Raw genomic sequence first — 21,968 nt, 5'->3', positions numbered from 1 at the left:
CTTTTAACACGAAGAGGTTATTGGATTTTGTCAAACGCTTTTCCAGCATCCAATGAGATGATCATGTTTTTTTTTGCTTTTCAGTTTGTTTACATGGTGGATTACATTGGCAACTTTTCAGATGTTGAACCCTCATTGCATGTCTAGGATGAAGTTCACTTGATCTTGGTGGACGATCCTTTTTTGCTGTGGTCTTGGATTTGGTTTGCCAGTATTTTATTCAGTATTCACGAGGGAAATTGGTCTGTAATTCTCTTTCTTCATTGAGTCTTTGTGTAGTTTGGGTATCAGGGTGACTGTGGCCTCATTAAAAGTATTTACCTTCTATTGTGTGGAATGATTTGAGGAGCATTGGTATTATCTCTTTGAATGCTCTGGTAAAATTCTGTGCTGAAAACGTCTGGCCCTGAGAGAGACAGAGAGTGTGAGACAGACAGACAGACAGACAGACAGACAGACACACACACACACACACACACACACACACACACACACACACACACAGAGAGAGAGAGAGAGAGAGAGAGAGAGAGAGAGAGAGAGGAGGTCTGTGGGCAGCCTCCTTGGTTTTCTAGCTTCTATGGCCTGTGTTTGAGCAGGAGGTGCCTCCTGGAAGGGGGGGGCTGAAATACAGTGATGAGTGGGGGGAAGAAGCTAGGAAGGGATGGTCTGTGGGAGCTGAAGGTAATGTGGGCGGGGGAAGGGAGTTGCAGTTGGTGACTGTTGCAGCTGAGAATATGACCCATGCCTTTATACCCAGAATACATGATCTCTGTGATTTTCAGGCCAGCCTGTTCTACACAGAGACACAGAGTTCCAGGTTAGCCAGGGCTTCATAGTAAGACCTCCTCGCAACTAACTCACTCACTCAAACTCACTCACTCACTAACTAACTAACTAACTAACTAACTAACTAACTAACTACTAACTAACTACTAACTGACTAACCCCACCAAAAGAAAAATTAAAAGTAAGTTAAATGCAAGAAGACAAGAAGGAAAAGCATGCTGACCCCAGGAGGGAAAAAGCTGTGTACCATCTCGGGAAGGAGATAGGCTCCGGAGCTGCAGGTCACTGTGCTACCACGCACATCCTGTCTGTGACCCAGGGGTGCTGTGGAGCACAGCTACCGTGTCTGGCACTACTGATGGCATCTTCCAGGGAGAAGCAGCCCCCTGTGCATGTCATCACTGAGGTTGCTGTTCAGAACCAGTCAGCAGCAGAGAGAGGGAGGAGGGAGAAGGGGGGGGGAGTTGCCAGCTCTGCCCATGGCCCAGCACTTTCATTGGAGTCCCAGAGGTTTTGTTTGCTGATTCAGTCATGGCCTGATTTAGGTCTAGGGATTATGCATTGACAACTTCATTTGTGAACTTAATTTTAGGTCAGAGACGATTTGAGCAAAAATTGATTGCATAGGTCATAGTGCTATGAAAGCATGGAAGAGAGTCACACACATGGAACACACATGGTGATCAAGCATTTACTAGGGAGACATTGCTACATTTGGCCAAGTGTACTTAAAATGACATTTTCTGTGCTAAATACCTTCAATTAACAAAATAATTTCCCAGGACACCCATTAGACATTTTTCCTGGATTATTTTTAATATGTATTTTATTTTTTATTTTAGGTGTATTTGTGTGGGCCTGGTTGAATATATGTGTACCATATGGGTACAGGGACTTATGGAGGTGTGTGTGTGTGTGTATGCATGTGTGTTCGTGCATATGTGTGAGTATATGACTGTGTGTGTGTGTGTTTGTGTGTATGTGAGTCTGTGTGTATGTGTGTGTGTGTGGTGTGTGCATGTATGTGTGTGTATGTATGTGAATGTGTGTGCATGTGTGGGCATGTGTGTGTGTGTGTGTGTGACATGTGCGTGTGTGCTCAAGTGTGCATGACTATGAGCACATAAGTGAGATTCCCTTGAAGGTCAAAAGGGGTGTTGGATCTCCTGGAGTTGGAGACACAAGCAGTTGTGACTGCTCCTTGTGGGTTCTGGGAACTGAATCTGAGTCGTTTGTAAGAGCATCAAGCTCTCTTCAGCACAGAACATCTCTCCAGCCCCAGTTTTGTTCATGTCTCAAGCTCCGAGAAGAAGAAGTGTGATCTCTGGGCAAGGATCGTTAATGTTCACTCCAAGGATTTATTTCTAAAGTCTCAACGAGGCAGCTGGGCCCCTGCTCTCTCAAGATGTCCTGATTCTTGGGGTCGCTGTGTAGCCTCGTACTTCTGGAGGTCTGGGTGGGATTTAAGAACTTAATGGTTCTTGGTAAAACATTGCAGATGGTTTCTCAAACATGTTACCAAAAACGAGTGGCTTAATCCCTTGGTGGAGTCAAACATGAGGGGATCATTAGCAGATGGCAGAGCTACGGAAGGCCTTGGAAGTGGTTCTCTGGGGTTGTGTGATGGAACGGAAGGCCTTGGAAGTGGTTCTCTGGGGTTGTGTGATGGAACGGAAGGCCTTGGAAGTGGTTCTCTGGGGTTGTGTGATGGAAGGGCGTCTTTGCCTTGCTTCTTGGTGTTACTCTTTCTGTTTCCTGGACACCATAACAGGAGCACTGTTAATCCTATGCGTCCTCTGTGCCAAGACGCTTAATCTCATTTCAAGCACAAAGTAATGGGGCCAAACGACTATGGGCGGAAATCTGAAGGTGGAAGCTAAAATATGTCCTTCTTACCTTTAAGTCATTTCTCTCAGGTTCTTTGCCCATTGACTAAAGGTTAACAAAAGATCAGAGATGGGTTCTGGTTATGTGATTTGACTACTGCACTGGTGGTTAGAAGACCACATTGGAGAGCACCAGAAGCCAAAGGCATATCTAAAGAATGATGTGGGTAAAATAAAACGATTTTGGGGAGCTAGAATCCAGAACAAGCCACAGAGGTGTCAGGCCGAAATTTCCCCAGCGTGGCCTGGCTACCTTGTTTTTGTAGAAGTAGCCATGCCCTTAGGACATTGTAGGACCCAATAAACACCATTGCCATTTCTGGGCACTGTCACAGCGTGGGTCACTTCTCTGACTCCCAGCCGACCAGGGGCCATGCTGTGTGGTGTGGCATTTCTGCTTAGAGTGTTTCCATTTAATCACTGGTATGGGAAGCTCTGGCCTGCTTTCTCTGTAACTTGTCTGACGGGAGCTGGCGAGCTCAGCCCTCACCAGACACAAATACTTGATGTGTATGAGTAAACTGAAACTGCCTGTGAGGGTTGGTGTATATAGGGAGACAAGGCCGAAGTCTGAACCGCAACCGTATTTACAGGGAGAAAATAAACAACAGGACAGGCCATCAAATAGCACTTTCTGCTGCTTTCTTCCCTTCCCAGCTTTCCTGGTCTTTGGTGCCCAACCCATGCTCTCTTTGTGAGAACTTCATTTTATCCCTGAAGCTGTTGCATAGCTTGGAGTTGAGAGCAAATTGATATGACCGAGGCTGGAGTGTCAAGATCCCTTTGTCTCTAATAAGAAAAACTGAGGGTCAGGACACATGCACCATGGGGGCAGAAGGATGATGTCATCATTTTGAGGCATTCACTTGGCTTCCCTTTAAACATGGGTCAGCCACTCATCACACATTTAAAGGGGAAACACCATTCCAGGTTTTTGCTGCTCCCCAGAGGAGAGAGGAAGAGAATTTCCTAGGACCCTTCTGAGTCTCCAGGTTGATAGAGATGCATGCTGCAGGCTGACCAAGTCAACACATGCTGAAGGTGGAACCAAGAGCTGGTAGAGATGCATGGTGCAGGCTGACCAAAGCAGACAGGGAACACTAAAAGTGGAACCAAAAGCTGCACACCCCTGTCTGGCTCGGTTTGCTGGAATGTTCGGTTCCTACTGTGTTCCAGGTATCTGTGATGTTAGAGGAGTTTGGTCAGTATTTGTGCTCATTGTCTCTGAGTGAAAGATGAATAAAAGATGGTCACATAACTGCTGGCAATCAGGATTTAGTTGGCCTTCGGCTTGTTTTTTCCTCCATCTGGTTTAGGTTTTGTGGCCCTGTTTCTAGCTCCAAGCAATTGCAATAAAAAGAAAGATCAAGAAAATAAAAACCAAGTATGATTGGAGAATTCCATCCATCCCGAACTTGTAAATAAATATTTTTAAACAAATCAAGGCTAAAATATATTAGGCCAGAAACTACATTGAATGTCCATCTCCCACGCACAGATGAATGAGTTCCAACACTCTTGAATGTATGTTCAGTAGAGGACAAAGACTGTGGTATCCCATCCCACCCTGAGGGTGCCCTGTAAACACTAAGAGGAAAGGTGTATGTGTGTGGGGAGCGGTAGGGTAGGAAGGGAAAGGAAGGGAGGGGAAGAGAAATAAAAGAGAGGAGAGAGTGAGCATGGCAGAGGAAGAGGGAGGGAGAAAGAGACATGGGAGGAGAGAGAGGATGAGGGGAAGGAGAGAGAGAGGAGGGAAGGGAACAGAGATGGGGGAGGAAGGGGGAAGACAACAGAGACTTACCATAACCCCGACCACAGACTTCCCAGCTGAATTCTCTAAGACTCAGTTGTCAGTTTGCAATTGCACATCAACTTTTAAAATGTAGGCAGGTGCAGTTGCAAATACAGTTTGATGAGTAATTGCCATTATAACGCTTGGCATTTGCAAATTTAATTCTAATTACAGAATTAGCTGCTGTATAGTATCAGAAAGAAAAGGAAGTGTTATAATTTAACATTTTAGCAGGAAGTTTATGCATATTTAGCAACTTCATTATAAAACTATCATTAAGCATTTTTTTTTTTTTTTTGACACAATGAGCTGTTTTGATGGAAGACATCATTGTCTTTAAAATAGTGTTTTAGTCACAGCATATTCTTCATTTAGTCCTCAGGTGCCCTCTAGTGGACATAAGTAGTGATTAGTAAAGTAGGTTTTACATTTGTTTTGACTTACTAGAGAGATATACTAGAGAGATAAAGTGACAAAATTTAGTACAATGTTTTCTTTTCTTTCCAACTTAATGCAATGAACACATAATATGTTATATAGTGTGTGTGTGTGTGTGTGTGTGTGTGTGTGTTCATTTGTTTTGCTGTTGTTTTTTGAGACAAGGTCTCACCACGAATAGCCATGGCTGGTCTAGAACTCTCTTTTTAGATCAGGCTGGCCTCAAACTCAAAGAGGCCCACCTGCTTCTGCCTCCTGAGTGTTGGAATTAAAGTTTTGTACCACCACACCTGGGACAAATGTCACACACTATTAAAGATAAGTCAGACGACAGACACTAATGTATTAACATGCAAACATATATTTGTTATATCCGACAGAATAAGAAAATGTTATATCCCAGGGCATCTCTCAAGAAATGAAAAACACTGGCCGTTCTTGCAGAGGGCCAGAGTCAGATTCCACCCCTGTGCTGGGTAGCTCCTAACTGCCTCTCACTCACCTTCTTCCGGCCTTCAATCATGTGCACACACCCCAGCTCCTCATAGTCAAAAATGAAGTAAACATTTAAAAAGAAATATAAAAGTAAACAGGAACATGGGAACAGAGTACTTTCTATCTTCTCAAAGTAAATTATCTCAAAGCCATTCCTCACAGAACCTCCCCCCCCCAAATACCCAGAAGCAATTGATTTCTCAAACTGCACTGATTTGAAAGATCACTTCTTCCCACAGCATCAGAATACACACGACTCTGAAACAGTTTGTCATTTTACTAGAAATTGACGTGTGACATTTAAATTTGTAGAGGGTCAGTCTGTATGTTGGTGTTCTCAAACTCCAATTTGAATCCTGAATTCAGTCTGGTTCTCACTTTGTAAATAGAAAAGCTACTTCTGAAATACTCAGAACAATGTAGACACAACAGGAATTTCCACAAGATGTCACTATGGTACCAAGGAAATACAGCCACAGGTTTATCTGTCTGTGTCCTTATTTTCAAAAATTGATCCAAAGGTATGCACACACAGGGGTATTATCTTGGACTTAAAGACATGCAAATTAATTCCACTTATAGATGCCCAGTAGCCCTTATGACCTGTTTGCAAGCAAGCATACCTATTTAGCTATATGGCACAATTCTTAATTAGATGCATCCAAAGGGAAATATAAAACTAGTCATCTAGTTTTACACAGAAGATGATAGTTGAGGCTATTTATTAGACACATTTTCCGAGGGTGCGTGTCATGTTGTTAGCAGCCCAATCATCTCACTGGGTACTGGGACGTTTAGATGGAGACTATGATGAGTGGATTTAGGAGTCATAGCCTGAGACCTAACAAACCAGGGTTGGCCACCCTTGCTCAGCATGTGGCTGTACTGGGAAGAGGTACAGTGAGATTCGGTGACGTCTTAAGTCATCTTCTGTGAAGATGCCCACCAGTGTCTCACTTCCAAGTCATGTCTGCTGGTCATCCCAGGGTCCGACCGCTGCCCCCAGCAAGAGCTTCCTAGGGAAAGTCTAGTTTCATGTTGTCTCTCCTGATGAGGGACACAGTGTCTCCTTAGAACACTTGCTTTCCTACCAGGTCAGTTACAGCCGCACAGACACTTAGCTCATACTGGTGATGATGAAGGACCAATTCTGAGGGACAGATGTCTGATGATGAACTACAAGATGCTTGTATGTTCTCTGTTTCTGTTTTTAGTGAGCTCCAGGTTAAGAAAGAAGATGGCAGGGAGATCAGAGTTGACAAGTTGACAATCCACCCCAGTCACTGGGGTAACCAGCTCAAGTCAGCTTCCCAGTTTGTAGGTGGGGATGGTAGTCTCTCGTGGTTTCTGCTGGGGCAAACTACCACCACACATGTAAAGCATTTACAAAGAGGACATTGGGCCTGGAGAGACGGTCAGCAGCTAAGAACGTCTGCTGCTCTTCCGGGGGACAGAGGTTTGATTCCCAGCACTGACGAGGCTGCTCACAACTGTCTATAATTCTAGGTCTAGGGAACTGATGTCCTCTTCTCGCCTCTGCATACATGTGACACATAGACATACATGCAGGCAACACACACACACACACACGCACACATGCACGCACACACACGCGCGCACGCACACACATGCACACACACGCACGCACACACACATGCACACACACGCACATGCACACACACATGCACACACACATACACACACAATGCACTCACACACACACGCACACACACACATGCACACACACACACACATGCACACACACACACGCACACACACGTACTCAGCAAACAGTGGTGCTTATAATTCTGAGAGGGACATGATAATGAGAATCACATTTAATGTTCGGAGTATAGCTTTATTATATACAAAGGCTCCACAGATAGGGAATTCCTATTTTTAAAACTTAAATGTAGGTACAATGATTTAAGCATTTTGAGTAAATGATAGTGTGGAACGGCCTTTAATCAAGATTTTGTTTGTTGGACTCAGCCACTTGTTTGAAGAGTAAACAGATCTGGCCCTGCTTTTGTCAAGATTCCCCTCAGCTGGTGACTGGAACCAGAATTTGCCTTAAGTCTGGCAGCTACCTAGTTAAACAGCATTTGGTCATTGTTAGTGGAACTGGGATTCCCTGTCCTCAGCCCCTGTTGATCTGGCCATGCTGCACTGTAGGCTTCTCCTGTGTTTAAGCCTCGCCTAGCTCCCCAAGGATAAACCGAAAACATGGCTGATGTCTGCAGCTTGCTGAGTTAGTCCAATCAGCCTCAGATGTCGAAGCCAGGACGCTCTCGAACCAGTTCATCAGGCACACTTCACTAAAGGAGGATCCGAGGGCCAGAAGCCCGAAGGAACTGGAACGAACTGCTCAATGCACTGCTTGTCCTGAGGTGCTGAGCCAGAACCACAGTCCAAACATCTTTGCTCACTGGCATCGGTTCTGAGTCAGGAGGACTCGGGGCAATTTCCTTCCACTCAAGTGCTCTTAAAGACAAATAACAGGCTTCATCCGTGGAGACCTGCAGGAGATTCAGTCACCCAAAACACTTCTATCTGTATAAAGATGTCTCCGGGGTAAAAGAAATCCTTTTGTGTCTGCGCAAAGATGTCTCAAGGGGGAAAAAAATCCTTCATTGTTTGTTTAATACTTTTCACATTTTTAGACTAACTTTTTTTTGTTTTATTTTAATATTTTAACCTCTGGCAATAGGATTTTAGGCTACAGCCCAGGCAAGCTAGACTCACTGTGTAACCAGCAGGACTTTGACCATACATTGATCCTCCTGCCTCTGCCTCTGCCTCTGCTTAGTTCTTGAATGGCAGCATGTACTGCCATAAATAGCTTCTCTAGAATTTTTAAAAAATGTGATGGTTAACAGAAACAGCTGACCCGAAACAGGGTAGCTCATGGACCCCAGTCTGATAACTGGGAAACCAGTATAGGACCATCCAGATTCCCTGAATGTGGTGTTAGTTAGGAGGACTGGGGAGTCTATGGGGCCCTCTGGTAGTGGATCCGTATTTATCCCTAGTATATGAATGGACTTTGGGAGCTCATTCCACATAGAGGGATACTACCTCAGCCTAGACACATGGGGAGGGCCTGGGCCCTGCTCCAAATGATGTGACAGACTTTGAAGATCTGCCATAGTAGGGGATGGGACAGGGATTGGGGGAGGCAGGAGAGGAGGGGAGGGTAAAGGAACTGGGATTGACATGTAAAACAAGCTTGTTTCAAATTTAAATAAAAAGATATTGTCATAAAAATTTTTGATGGTTAAGTACAATAAAAGAGTCCAATATTGCTAATCATTTTTACGTGGCTTATGGGCCACGGCTTCAGTGCTGCCCAACAAATGGGAAGCTACTTTAGCAACAGTAAGGGCATGTTACACCAGACATCATTTTTTCTTTTTCTTTTTCTTTCTTTTTTTCTTTTTTCTTTTTTCTTTGTATCCCTGGCTGTCCTGGAACTCGGTGTGTAGACCAGTCTGCTCTCAAAATCACAGAGATGTGCTTGCCTCTGTCTCCCATTGCTGGTTTAAAAGGTGTGTGCTAATGAAGGGGTCAGACCCTCACCCAGCCCCCTGCTTTGGCAGCCATGACAGGCTGCAGAAAAGACCCAGCAAGACCTAGGCCTCTGACTCAGCAACATGTGCTGAGCTCCTGACCTTCCCTAATTACTGGGAATAAACCTCCAGAAACCCTTCATGTGGCAAGGAACCAATCAGAAGTTAGCCTTCGGGCTCTGGAATGCAGAGCATAGCAACCACCCTAGGGGGGCCTCTAGGCCATAGCAACCATTCCTGTAGGTGCAGCTGACCTATCACCACAGGACAGGTTGTCCATGTTTGGAGGTGCATCAGTCCTGAAACTGTTGGTTCGCAACTGTGGACCCCCAGACACTTCCCAATATAGTTCCTGCCCTACCACTGCTTGAGGTCCTTCTCCCTCCACCCGCCCTGTCAGACCTTCCGAGGACCGGAGTCAACACAGTTAACTGGTTAATAATTAAAGACTCTTTGCTTTTGCATTGGACCAGCTTTTGCATTGAGCACAGCACAACACTCCCATTGCCCAGCTACACTAGACTCTTGCTACTCCAGAGTACACTCTGCAGCCAGGCAACATGTCTCACTGAGGATTTGGTCTGAAATACAAAATCTGAGGACTCATCTGTTCAGACTTCCTCAGCTGGAACATGCATTATGCCAAGATTCCCATATGGCTGTCATATGAATGGACACTGAAATTTGAGGAACACTTTTTCTCTTTGTTGTGCTGGGATCAAACCTGGGGACTTTCAAATGCTAGGCAAATACTTCACTGCCAAGGTTCCACTGAGCTCTGCTTCTTAGGTACAAGGAACACTTTCTGAGGCTGTGGGGCAAAGAGTCTTCTGGAAGTAGCATGCTGTGGCTGCCTGTGGTGATATATCGTTTATAATCTAATAAAGCCATTGAAGACCAGAAAAGCAAAGCAGCCAGCAACTAGCTCTTACCTCTACATCAGACTGAAAGGGTGACCCTGGCCCTATGAATCTTCAGCATGGTTGGAGACTGAATGCTTAATATTAAATGCCAAGACCCTGTTTCTGTCTTGTATATCTCCCTAGTGCTGGGATTAAAGGCATGAGCTCGGTTTCTCTTTTAGACTGATTCACTCTCATGTAGCCCCCTGTGGCCTTGAACTTACAGAGAGCCATCTGCCTCTGTCTCCTGACTCATGGGATTAAAGGTGTGTGCCACCACTGTCCAGCTTCCGTGGCTTATCTTCAGTGGCTTTATTAGATCATAAACAATACATCTGCACAGCTGCTGCCTTCTGATGCACAGCTGAGGCACATTTCCCAATGCCCATAGTGGCACTCCACAAATGATGACTTCCTGTACCTTCCTTCAAAGTGTGTTGACTAGATTTTGGTTGACAAGAACTTCATTTTGTAAAATAGGGTGGGGAATGTTTCACTTGGTTACTATTTTTCATTTAGGAGTAAATCTATTGCTGCAAATTTAAAGAATTCAATACAGAAAGATTTACACTAGCTTTACCATTTTGATCGATCGAATTTTAGTTACACACACACACACACACATTTAATAAGTAACACATCCACTGGATTAACAAAAAGAGAGGGCTGTATAGAGAACTGTGTTTCAATACCCTATTTACACAGCAATGTTTTCAAGCTGAGGATACATCCACTTAGTAATTTTTTATGTGTATCCTTCCAGAGAAGTTTATGCATATTCCAATAAATATGCATATGTAGAGTTTCTCCATTTAAATCAAGTTTTGCACCTATATGTGTGCAAGTATTAAAACATCCACAGGTACGATAGGTTTTTGTGAGTTACTTTTTTGCTCTTTATTTTACTCCAAGTTTTCTACATGTTTATTTCAAGGTTTACATAAGTGGCCAAAATTATTTGTACTTCCTGATAATTACACACTTAACAAGTAGGAGTTATTTTTGCAGATTTTAGTTCCCCCTCCAATCACAAATACTCTTTTGATGGGATTCTTTGCACAGAATCATTGTTTACTGGGAGCTGTATGGAGCTTGAGGAGACATATACACCAGATGTCATGGCATCCCCAACTCTCTCCCTCCCCAAGCCTTGGCTATTAGTTCATATTCAATTCTGTGGATAACTCTGTAATCTGCTAATATAATCTCCTTCTTGAAAACACTAGGGAGGCATTTAGAGCTTGTAACACTTAAGACTTAATCACTACATACAACAATGAGAAAGAGAAGATGACATTTCTATCTGGTTAGGTGATAGTTCTCCTTATGGTTGAAAGGAATGCCTTCCTCTAATGCAGAAAGCAGAAGCAAACTCCGCAACCACCTAAAACCAATCAAATGACAAGGGGCGAATGTAAAGTGAACCCTGAAGAGCTCATTCTCACTGCAGGAGGGAGGGAAGGAACTCATTCCAGGGAAAAGCTTCCTAAGCTCTAGAGAAGCCTACCAATTGAGGAAAGAGAAGTTCATGAAAGAGTGCTGGTCTGCTTTCCATTTGTGAAGCAAAGGACTGGGAAATAATTAGACAGAATACTCTTGATCAGATAGATCCCAACCAGACAGACTCAAAGTGCTGTAGCTTGTCTGTAGAGCTCATTGAGGGCAGGGGGAAGCTGCCACTGTAGTGGAAGGAGCTGAGGAAGAAGGACTCAGAGTTGCAGAAATACATAGAGAAAAGTCAGTCTGACGTGTTTGGGCAGGGCAATTCTTGAGATGAGGGGTGGGTAAAGAGCACTGAATACTTCCTACTCTCCCCAAACTCAAAGTTAAATTCTGTCTCAGGGAGTCAGTTCATCACAGTTTAGATGAAAATTAAAGTCTTAATTATTTCTCATAGGCTCCAAAGGGAGGGGAGGGAGCTCAGGAAAGATCTGGACATTGTTGGGTTGGGTAACATCTGTAGTTAATAGCTAGTGAAGTGGAACAGCAGGATGTGGGGGGGGGGCACCATGAGAAGGAAGGGCAGTAGTGTTTTCTTACTTTTCCACATGGGCCATAAGAAAGCTGCTCTTTCAGTCACTGCAAATAGGACTTCACTTGCTCAAACCATGCCGAGAGGTTCAACCTTTATAGAGAAATCTAGCCAGCCTTCCCCATTTTGCATCTCTCAGTCATGTGAGGTACCAGTGCTCCATCTCCCCAGCCCTGGAGTGCATTTTTATGTTAAAGCATTTGAGTGGTTTTGGAGATTTAAACCTTTAGCTTAAAAGTGTTCATTTTTTTTTCCAAAGGAAAAACAGCCATAGTGTTTCCTGGAGGAATAAGGAAATGAAATGTCACAACAGAGGAGACAATTTAGTTGTAGATTTCGTATGTATGTGTACCTTGCTGTATGTCTGAGAGATAAATCTATATGGAGAAATGTCATTTGGGGACTACATTTTTATGTTCTGGAAAAATGGTAGAAGAGAGATGAATAATTGACCCTGGCCGTTTTCTGTTTCCCTTGCTTTCTCCTGCTAGTAAATAAAGGACATAAATACTGAAAGCATCCACTCAATCTGCGTTTGGAAGGTGTGGGTTATATAGTAATGGACATTCATGTTGAAGAGCCTTGTCCAAATCACTCATTATCTTTGCTTTCTAAGAACACTGTGGCATGACTCTATGACACTATCATGTGGTGTTTACAGGGCTCTCTATAATTGCTCTCTTGCTGGCTTAGCCCTCGGTGAGCCACACTTTGAACAAACCTTCTATAAAATTCAACTTGGACAATTTTATATGTTGGAGTTGGAGTGTTGTTTGTCTAGCATGGAATAACTCTTTCTCTTACAGACAATCATCAGGAATTTCCTCTACTATTAAACTGTCTACAGTGTGATTTTAAGAGAATAAATTTACACAAAATTGATCCAAATAGCACATTTTCACCAGCCCAGGCCTTTCTTTGAGAATGCTTATGGTATGTAGAGTATTATTTAGTTACCTCTGGAGTCTTAGGGGCTGGCTGTGGAGGGAGGCTTCTGGAAGGGATGAATGTTAGCAGACCTGCTCTATACAAAGAGAAGGCTCATCTTACCTTTGAGAATTGCACCACATGCTAGGGGTCAGTTAATGAACAGCAGAGAGGATGTGTGTCAAAGTCCTTTCTCTTGGGAATAAGCTAGGACAAGGAACTGGGGGAATTCAGGGTGTGTATTATGAAGACTTTTCTTTTCTGTTGGGTCTTTGTCCATATATTTAAGTAACAACAACTTCCATAACAAAGCAGATCCTGAGGTCTGCTTATCCTCCATAGAAAAGAATGGGAGAAACATCATTTAAAAAACAAAGTAAAAGACTTGAGCTGAAAGTCCCAAGCAATAGATCAAGCAAGAGGCAGAAAACAAGTTGTTGAAGGCACAGACAGTATCCTATATAGCTTTTATGTACGAGTGCTCAGGGGACCTAGATAGAGGTCCACCTTGTTTTCAGACATGGAGTCTCACTGGCCTGGAACTCACCAACTAGAGTAGATTGGCTGGCCAGAGAGTCCCAGGGATCCACGTGTGTCTACCTCTCCACTGTTGGCATTATACACAAGTGCCACTGTTGTGGTTGCAGGGAAAAATGTCCCCCCGTAGGTTCATGTATCCACAACTGATTCCATCTTTCTGGGGCCATAAACCCAAATAAAACAATTTATCCTCTAAATTGCTTTTGTCAGAACATTTTATCACAGCAATGAAAGAAGGCTAGGACAAAGACTATGCCTGGGGTTTGAAGTAGGTGCTCATCATTCATTTGCAATCATTTTTCTGACTGAGCTGCCTTCACAGTGCCTCATTTGGATTATTACCCTTATAATTTCCCATGTTGCTTGTTAAAGAATTTCTATCTGGATGTGGAGGCTCATGCCTACAATCCTAGCACTAGAGAGGAGAAAACAGGCGGATCAAGGGTGCAAAGTCACACCTATCTACATAGAACGTTCATGGTCAGCCTGGGCTACATGAAGCTTCCTCCCAATAAAAATCAAAGGTGAAAGGAAAGACTCAAGCTAGGGATGTGGCTCAGTGTAGAACACCTGGCTCGTGAATACAAGGCCTTGGATTCAAATCTCCAGCACCACACATAGATTGACAGAATCATGGGGGTAGGTAGACAAGATTCCAGTTGAGCTGTGTGTGCAGCACAATTCTTAGAATATCATTTCTTTGCGGGGGCCAAGTCCACCCCCTTTTCTGATTCCATCTGTGCACAGGTGCCTTAGATGATTGCATGCCTACACTGGTAAGTACTTGTCCAGGATAATTATGTTGGAGTCATTTATTGGTAACAATTAGCTACTTTTGTTTGCTGAGATAACCTGACAAGGAGAAACTTAGAAAAGGAAGTGTTGTTTTTGGCTTGTGGTTCCAGAGGCAAAGAGTCCACTGTGGCAGAAAAGCCCTGTTCATAACAATCAGAAAGGTTGACTTCATTACACTCAGGCAATAGAAAGGCCCGGAATGGGGGTGGGCGAGGCTATAAAAACTTAACGTTCACCCCCAGTGATGCGCTTCCTCCAGCAAAATTCCACCTACTAAAGTTCCATAACCTTCCTTGTAGTTTTTGGTTTTTTTTTTTTAATTACTCTATTGGTTCTTTTCTCATTAGGGGGTCTGCCACCCAGCTCCCAAATAAATCACAGGGAGGCTTATTCTTTCTCATCAATGCCCAGCCTTAGCTTGGCTTATTTATAGCCAGCTTTCCTTTAATTGTCCCATCTTCAGCCTCTGGGCTTTTGCCTTTCTGTATTCTACACACCTTTCTTTGCTTCTGACTCCATGGCTCGCTGTGTAGCTGGGTGGCTGCTCCCTGAGGTCCTCCTCCTCTTCTCCTTTTCGCTCCTCTATCCTCTTGTTCTTTCCTCCTGTTGATTCTCTCTCCCTGGCAACCCCACTTATTTCTCTCCCCTGCCTAGCTACTGGACGTTCAGCTCGCTATTAGACCAATCTAATGTTTCAGGCAGGCAAAGTAGCATAGCTTTACAGAGTCAAACAAATGCAACAGGAGAGAATGCAATGCATTTCTTTTGTATCAACAACAACAAAAAGAAATAATTCCACAGCATAAACGAATGTAACCCATCTTAAAATAATATTCCACTACACTTCCCAACTGGCTTTCCTAACTTGGGACGGAGTGTTCAGATACATGACCCTGTGGGAGGCATGTCTCATTCAAAGTAGTGCCGAGTATAAAACAGAGTAGTGGAAGACACTCCACAGTGGCAGTCAAGATAGCAAGATGGATACCATTGTTTGTAAAAAAAAATTGGGATCACATGGTATATATTGTCTGTATCCTATTCTTCCTTCTATTACAAACTGTGCCTATCTTTGCTGTAGTGGTATTGTAGGCATACCCTATTAATGGATTATCTTTGACCGATGCCTTCCACTGAGATTAATTTGAAAACATTGGGCAGTGACCTTTCTGCTATGAACAAGTCACTTTCATTTATTGTTCCTCCAGGATCCAGCAAGCAAAGCCAGTTCTTCATAAGATACAGAAAAGAATGGCTTCTGTTGGATGGCACTCTTCCGAGAGACACGAGTGAACATCTCTTTATAAAATCAGGCTAGCAACCACAGACCGAGCAACACCATCACTAAAGTTCAACGTGGTGTACGGAGGGATTAATTGGGGTTATTTACAGGAGCATAGGTGACTCAAAGGAAGTTGTATCGTCAAGAGTTCACCTAGTACAACTTACTAGAGTTACAACCCTGGGGTTCTATCCATGACTTATTGGTAGCTTGGCAGGTTAGAGTTTGCTTCCCTGACAGTTCTTCCTGCTTATATAACCTTGGAGAAGGAGGGACTTTGTGAATATGGTAAGTATTAGGGACTTCCTGAGACTTATGAGTTGTCTATTTCTTTACTCAAAATGAACCCCTGTCCATGAAGGAATACTTCAATTAGGAGGAAATTGCTGTATGGCAGGTTTGCCCAAAAAGGGAACACTTAAAATATCAAACTAAAAGTAAACAAAAGACTCACGAAGTCTGAAGAGAAAGCTAAGTATCACCAGAAAGAGAATGCCATGTAGAGAAGATCCTGGGCCAGTCATCTTCTTGTTCCCCACAGCTCTTTTCCCACTGAGGCACCAAGAGTGGTTTCAGAGAGGCCAGGTATTGTGGTTTCTTGAGCAGCAGAGAAATTTTTGGACTGGGAAGAAATGGCTCTTCATCTATCTATCTATCTATCTATCTATCTATCTATCTATCTATCATCTATCTAATTATTTTTTTCTTATATTACATATCAAAGTTCCTTCTTCCTCCCATTCCCTCCTCACCCCTCCATTCCCATTCCCCACCCACTCCACAGGGAGGGTTAGGACTTCCAGGAGGGACCATCAAAATCTGCCAAGGCCCTCCCTCCTGTCTCTAGATTAAGGGAGCATCCATCCATGTGGAATGTGCTCCCAAAGTCCTTTTGTGCACCAGGGATACATCCTGGTTCCACTGTCAGAGGTCCCATAGACTGCCCAGGCCTTCTAACTGAGACCCATGTTCAGGGGGTCTGAGTTGGTCCGATGCTGGTTTCCCAGCTATCATTCTGGGGCCCATGAGCTCCTCCTGGTCAGGTCAGCTGTCTCTGTGGGTTTCTGTAGCCTGGTCTTGTTCTCATTTTCTTATTACTCCTCCATCTCTGCAACTGGACTCCAGGAGTTCAGCTCAGTGTTTAGCTGTGGGTGCCTGCTTCTGTCTCCATCATCTACTAAATGAGGGCTCTAGGATGGCATATATGATAGGTTAGTTATCAATCTTGTTGTTGTGAGTGAAGAGCATTTAAGGTAGCCAATCCACTACTGCTCAGTTGTTAGTTGGAGTCATCCTTGTAGGTATCTGGACATTTCTCTAGTGTCAATTCTCTTCTTCAAATTTATAATGGCTCCCTCTGTTATGGTATCTCTTTTCTTGCTCTGGTCTATTTGTTCCCGGACTCAAACTTTCTGGTCCCTCATGCTCTCCTCTCCCCTCCTCTTCTCCCCTTCTCTTTCATCTATCTCCCTCTCCACTCACTGCCCCCCCAATATGCTCAGGAGATCTTGTCGCTTTCCCCTTCTCTGGGGGACCTTGTATGAATCCCTTAGGGGCCTCCTTGTATCCTAGCTTCTCTGGTGGTGTGAATTGTAGGCTGGTGATCCTTTTCTCTAGGACTAAAATCCATATATGAATGAGTACATACCATGTACCTCTTTTTTGTGACTGGTTTACTTCACACAGGTTGGTTTCTTCAAGTTCCATCCTTCTGCATGCAAATTTCAAGATTCCATTGTTTGTTTGTTTGTTTGTTTTCCAATGAGTACTATTCCATCTTTATCCATTCTTCAGTTGAGAGACTTCTAGGTTGCTTCCAGGTTCTTGATATTACAAACAATGCTGCTATGAACATAGTTGAGCACATGTCTTTGTTGCATGGTCCCAGAAGACAGGCCAGAGATAGGCCCAAGCTTCCAGACTTCCTTGTGATACATTAACAAAACAATATTTGATTTTCACAGAGTGGGATTTTAATGTTTTCATCGAGTTATATCTCCTTCATGCCTAGTAAACTGTAGAGCATTTCATCGCTACCAAATGAAGTCTAGTATCTGTTAGCAAGGTTCTTGTTCTTTGCATTGCTCCAGTGCTGACAACCCCTCAACTATGGGTCTGCCTGTTCTAAGTGCATCATATTAGCAAGAGATTCCGTGTGTGGCCTTCTGTCACAAACCTCTTTCACTCAACTTCATTCCTTTTTATGGTGAATGGTGTACACAGTCTCACAGTTTGCGGCTCAGTTCATCAGGGGATGGACATGAGGGTGAGCTGTAGTCTTGGCTATCATGAATTCAGCTGCTATGCACATCTGTGCTGACATTTTCATATGAACATCTGTCTTTGGTCCTGTTGACGAGTGAGCATGATGAGTTGGAATACCCCTTCAAATAAAAATGCATGGACTGGGTAATCACGGTACATTTTCTGCTATTTTTTTCTAAGACTTTTGTACAAATAAAGGTGAGTTACCTTTTAAAATGCGAACATCACAGCTCTTTAGGGTGAATGGTGACTTGAATTTGCTTGTGGAAGGGCAGTGACACGGTAAGGATTTGGCTTTTTCAGCCCCAAGGAGAACAAGCTGCAGCCCTGTGAAGCAGTTGGGCATGAGCAAAGGCTGGGCAGGAGGTCCAGCGTCTATGCTGTTCTGGAGGGCTGTGTGGCTTCCACGGAGAGCCAGTCTTTGGGTAAAGGGGATGAAGCATCTCATAAGATGAGTGAGAGTCCTGTCCTTCCCAATTTGGAAACCAGGGTGCAAACTGAACTTCTTTCCTTTAAAGTATTAAAAATTGTAGATTAATGGTATTGGTCTGCGCAAATTAGGAAACAGATGAACATAAAAGAGAAATTAAGTTTTTCCATCTGAATTTTAATAGAATGGGTGATAAATGCACACACATCCATAGTTGTTATTTGTGTATTTGTCTTTGTACCTATTTATTAATATCGTCTTTGTGTCTGTGTATGTATCTATATATATATCTTCTATGTATCTATCTATCATCTATGCATGAATATATCTTTTTGTGGTACTGGGGATCAATTTGCACATGCTAAACAATGATAATATATATCCTGCTTCTCTTAACATTCTTATTCATTCTTTGTGTCTTTCATGTCATGGTCCCATTCGTTTACAGTTTAACAGAAAAAAAAAAAAGAAAGAAAAGGGAAATTCGGTCTCATCATGGAAGCTGCAGTGTGACACAGTGAGTCATGCAGTTAACCCTTTTATCCATACATCTTTACTTGCAAACGTTCATTGCAAAGAGTCAGTGGTCTGGTTTGAGGTCTCCGGTTCTGCTATACTATCGATGCTGGGACCTCACTGGAACTTCTCTTGGCTTGTGTCATGGAGATCCTGCAGCTTTGGGTCAGTAGGGCCAGCCCCATTCATGTGCTCAAGAAGATCGTAGATGGGGTGGATGTTGGGCTAGGCCAACTCATATTCCTGGTTCTGAGCCTGCATAGTCGCAGGATTGGTCAGCCAGTCAGATGTCCCCTTTCATTACCACCATGGTGAGCTCTCCACCATTGCCCTGGTTAGTTTACCTCTTGCAGCCACGAGCAGGGGCAAAGCCAGGTCTCCTGCTTTCACACCCTCATGGTTGGCTCTCCCAAGCCTACACCTACACCCACCAGGGCCAGCTCTACTGTTTTGCCCAGGTGAGGTGTGGGGGCCGCTCTCCTGAGTGGTGCGTCTGGTTAGGGGAAGGAAATCTCTCCCACTCTTATGACCTCAGGGCCAGCTCTCCTACCTACCACAGGCTGTGAGGGGTTTGGGGAGGGCACCTTTCCCCGACCCACACAAACACACACCAGATGATCTCCCACCCTCGCGTTCCTGTTCTCAGGGCTAGTCCACTCGCTCCCCTGTCAATAGGGTCAATTCTACTGTGCTGCCCACTCCGAGGAGCGGGGCCTGCTTTTCTGATGTTGTAAATGGTAAAGGGGAGAAGGGGAGGGCCAGCTCTATTGAAAGCTGGAAGTGGTAGGGGGAAGGGAGAGGGCGTATTTCTCCCCCCCCCCAACTACACCTCACGACCTGCAGCACAAGGGAGAATGGGCCCTGTGCCTTACCTAGGCACCACAGTAAAGCTGACCCTGTAGACAGGCGTGGGGTGCGCCAGCCCTGAGGGTATGCGGGGCACCTCACACCACACCACGTATTTGCTCACCATAATAATGACTACCTGTCCAGCACCCGGCTCATGTTTTCTCGTCAGAGCCCAAGGCAGACCACTAATAACCTATTTTCAAACAAGATGTTCTGGATGAAGACACAGAAAATGCTGGTGACCTCACCACCAATACTAACTTGCACAGGCCCCACTTAGGAAGCGCACACATTTCCTGACACAGATGCTGTGACGTCAGTCTTTCCGGAAAAAGTGACTGAATTGGGAGTCACTCAAGAAGCACACACTGGGTGTGTTTGTGAGAGCGTTCCCGGACAGGTTTCAACAAGGAGGGAGAGATGCACCTCTGCGTGAGGAGGGTTACCATGGCATGACTGGGGTCCCAGGCAGAGTGGAAGAGAGAAACCTGGGTGAGAGCTAGTGGACCTTCTCCAAGCTTGTATCGAGATGTGGGTGTCACAGCCCCTGCATTCCCAATCCCATGCACTCTGCCATGCACCCTGCCAAGAGGGACTGCATCAGTGGCTCTCAACCTGTGACTCCTATTTTCACCAAAGACCTTGAGCATGCTTGGGGTCTGGGTTACTACATGTGCCATGTTGGTGCCCAAGGTCCATGCCAATACAGGGGTCACACCAATCTGAGTGGCCTATATTGCCACGTGGCTCCATGAAGGCATTAGTGCTTGGACTATAACTGAGGGTCCATGGCCTTACTGTGGCCAAAGTCCGTGTTTTTCGTACTGAAGCTGTGGTCCATGTTGATGTCCATTGCCTGTGTTTCCACCAAAAGCCAAAGGATTCTGGGCTGCCATCTGTGGCCATGTTCAGGTCTGAAGGGACATGCAGTTGTTGGGGTCAGGCTGATACAAATGCCCTGAGCTGCTACTCATGGCCAGGGTGTTGTCTAGGCCCTAGCTGCTGCTGAAAGTCATGTCTGGGTCCATGGCCCTATGGCAGCCAATGTCTGCATTGATGTCCTTTGCTCCCGTTACCACTGAAGAGTGTGCAAATGTCTAGGGTCTAGGCTAATATCTGAGGACATGTTGGTGCCTAAGCATCAGGCTGCCACCAGAGCCATATAGACCAGGTTGGCCTGTACTGCCACCCGGGGTCATATTGACGTCTGGGTTCAAGTTGTGGTAGAAGGCCACATATGGGGCTGTGGTCCTACTGTACCCAGGGTTTGTATTCATGTCCATGACTTCTGTTACCACAGAAGGCTGTGAAGCTGCCAAGGGTCTGGCCTGCTATTTGGAACCATGTTGAATTCCAGGAACAGTGCTACGAATGGGCCCGTGGTGACACGAGAAGCATGTACAGCCTCTGGGAGCCATGGTGACAACTTCTGCTGTTGACCTTGTCTGGGTCCATGGTCCTGATGCAGCTGGGGTCAATGTTGATGTCCATTGCCACAGGTGTCCAGTTGCCACAGGGGCTCATATGAACCATATTTTGGACCATGTGTTGAAGTATGATGGCTGTGCTGAGCTGGCCTCACCCTTCACTGGCCTGGGGATATCTGATTCCCCATCATGCTGGAGAACAACCATTGCCCCCTGCTGGTCCTTCCCCTCATAGGAGAGCTGGGCCCTGCACTTGGGAAAGCTGGTCCCACCTCTCAGCATGGGTGTGGGAGAGCTGACTCTTCCTCTTACCTGAGGAGGTGTGGTTTCAGCAGCCCAGACTGAGTGACTCAGCTGCCATCCAGGCACACATCTAGGGTTGTGAGTGGGCACTCCCCAACATCTAGCCCACCTATGACCTGTCGCAGCGTGCTATGAGACTGGTCCTATGGAAGCACGGCCTCAGGGTCTTCATGACTGGGAAGAACAGCAGGATATCCAAGAGGAGATTCAGTGAGGGCCCAGCATTGATAGTGTACCAGGAGCCAGAAGCCTTGAACCTGACCAAAAGTAGTGCAAAGTGAAAATCTGTAAGTAAAGTTCTGTGAACAAGGATATACTGCGTGGCATACCACAGCGCCAATGCCACTAAGATGGATGAAGAGGTAATGGAGAGACAGGACAGATGGAAGAGTGATTTATTTTAGTTGCATGTTTGCCTTTTTTTTAAATTAATATTTTCATTTTATTTTATTATTTTAAGTTATCTTTTGGGAGGTGATGCTAAGGGTAGAGAATGGATATGGAGGAACTGGGAGATGAGTAGAATTGGGGCGCATGATGTCAAATTCCCAAAGAATTAATAAAAATTATGTTTAAAATTAAAAAAAGAAAAAACATCTAGAACAATACCTTCTATATTAGGGTTTCTATTGTTGGGGTAACATTCTATGACTAAAACAGCTCGGGGGTAGGGAGGGGAAAGGGTTTGTTTTACCCTGAAGCTTATATGGCTCTCGCTGAGGGAAGCCAAG

The sequence above is a fragment of the Phodopus roborovskii genome, unplaced genomic scaffold, assembly GCF_943737965.1.
Source record: "Phodopus roborovskii unplaced genomic scaffold, PHOROB, whole genome shotgun sequence".
Taxonomy (NCBI): domain Eukaryota; kingdom Metazoa; phylum Chordata; class Mammalia; order Rodentia; family Cricetidae; genus Phodopus; species Phodopus roborovskii.
This window is presented reverse-complemented; position numbering follows the sequence as displayed.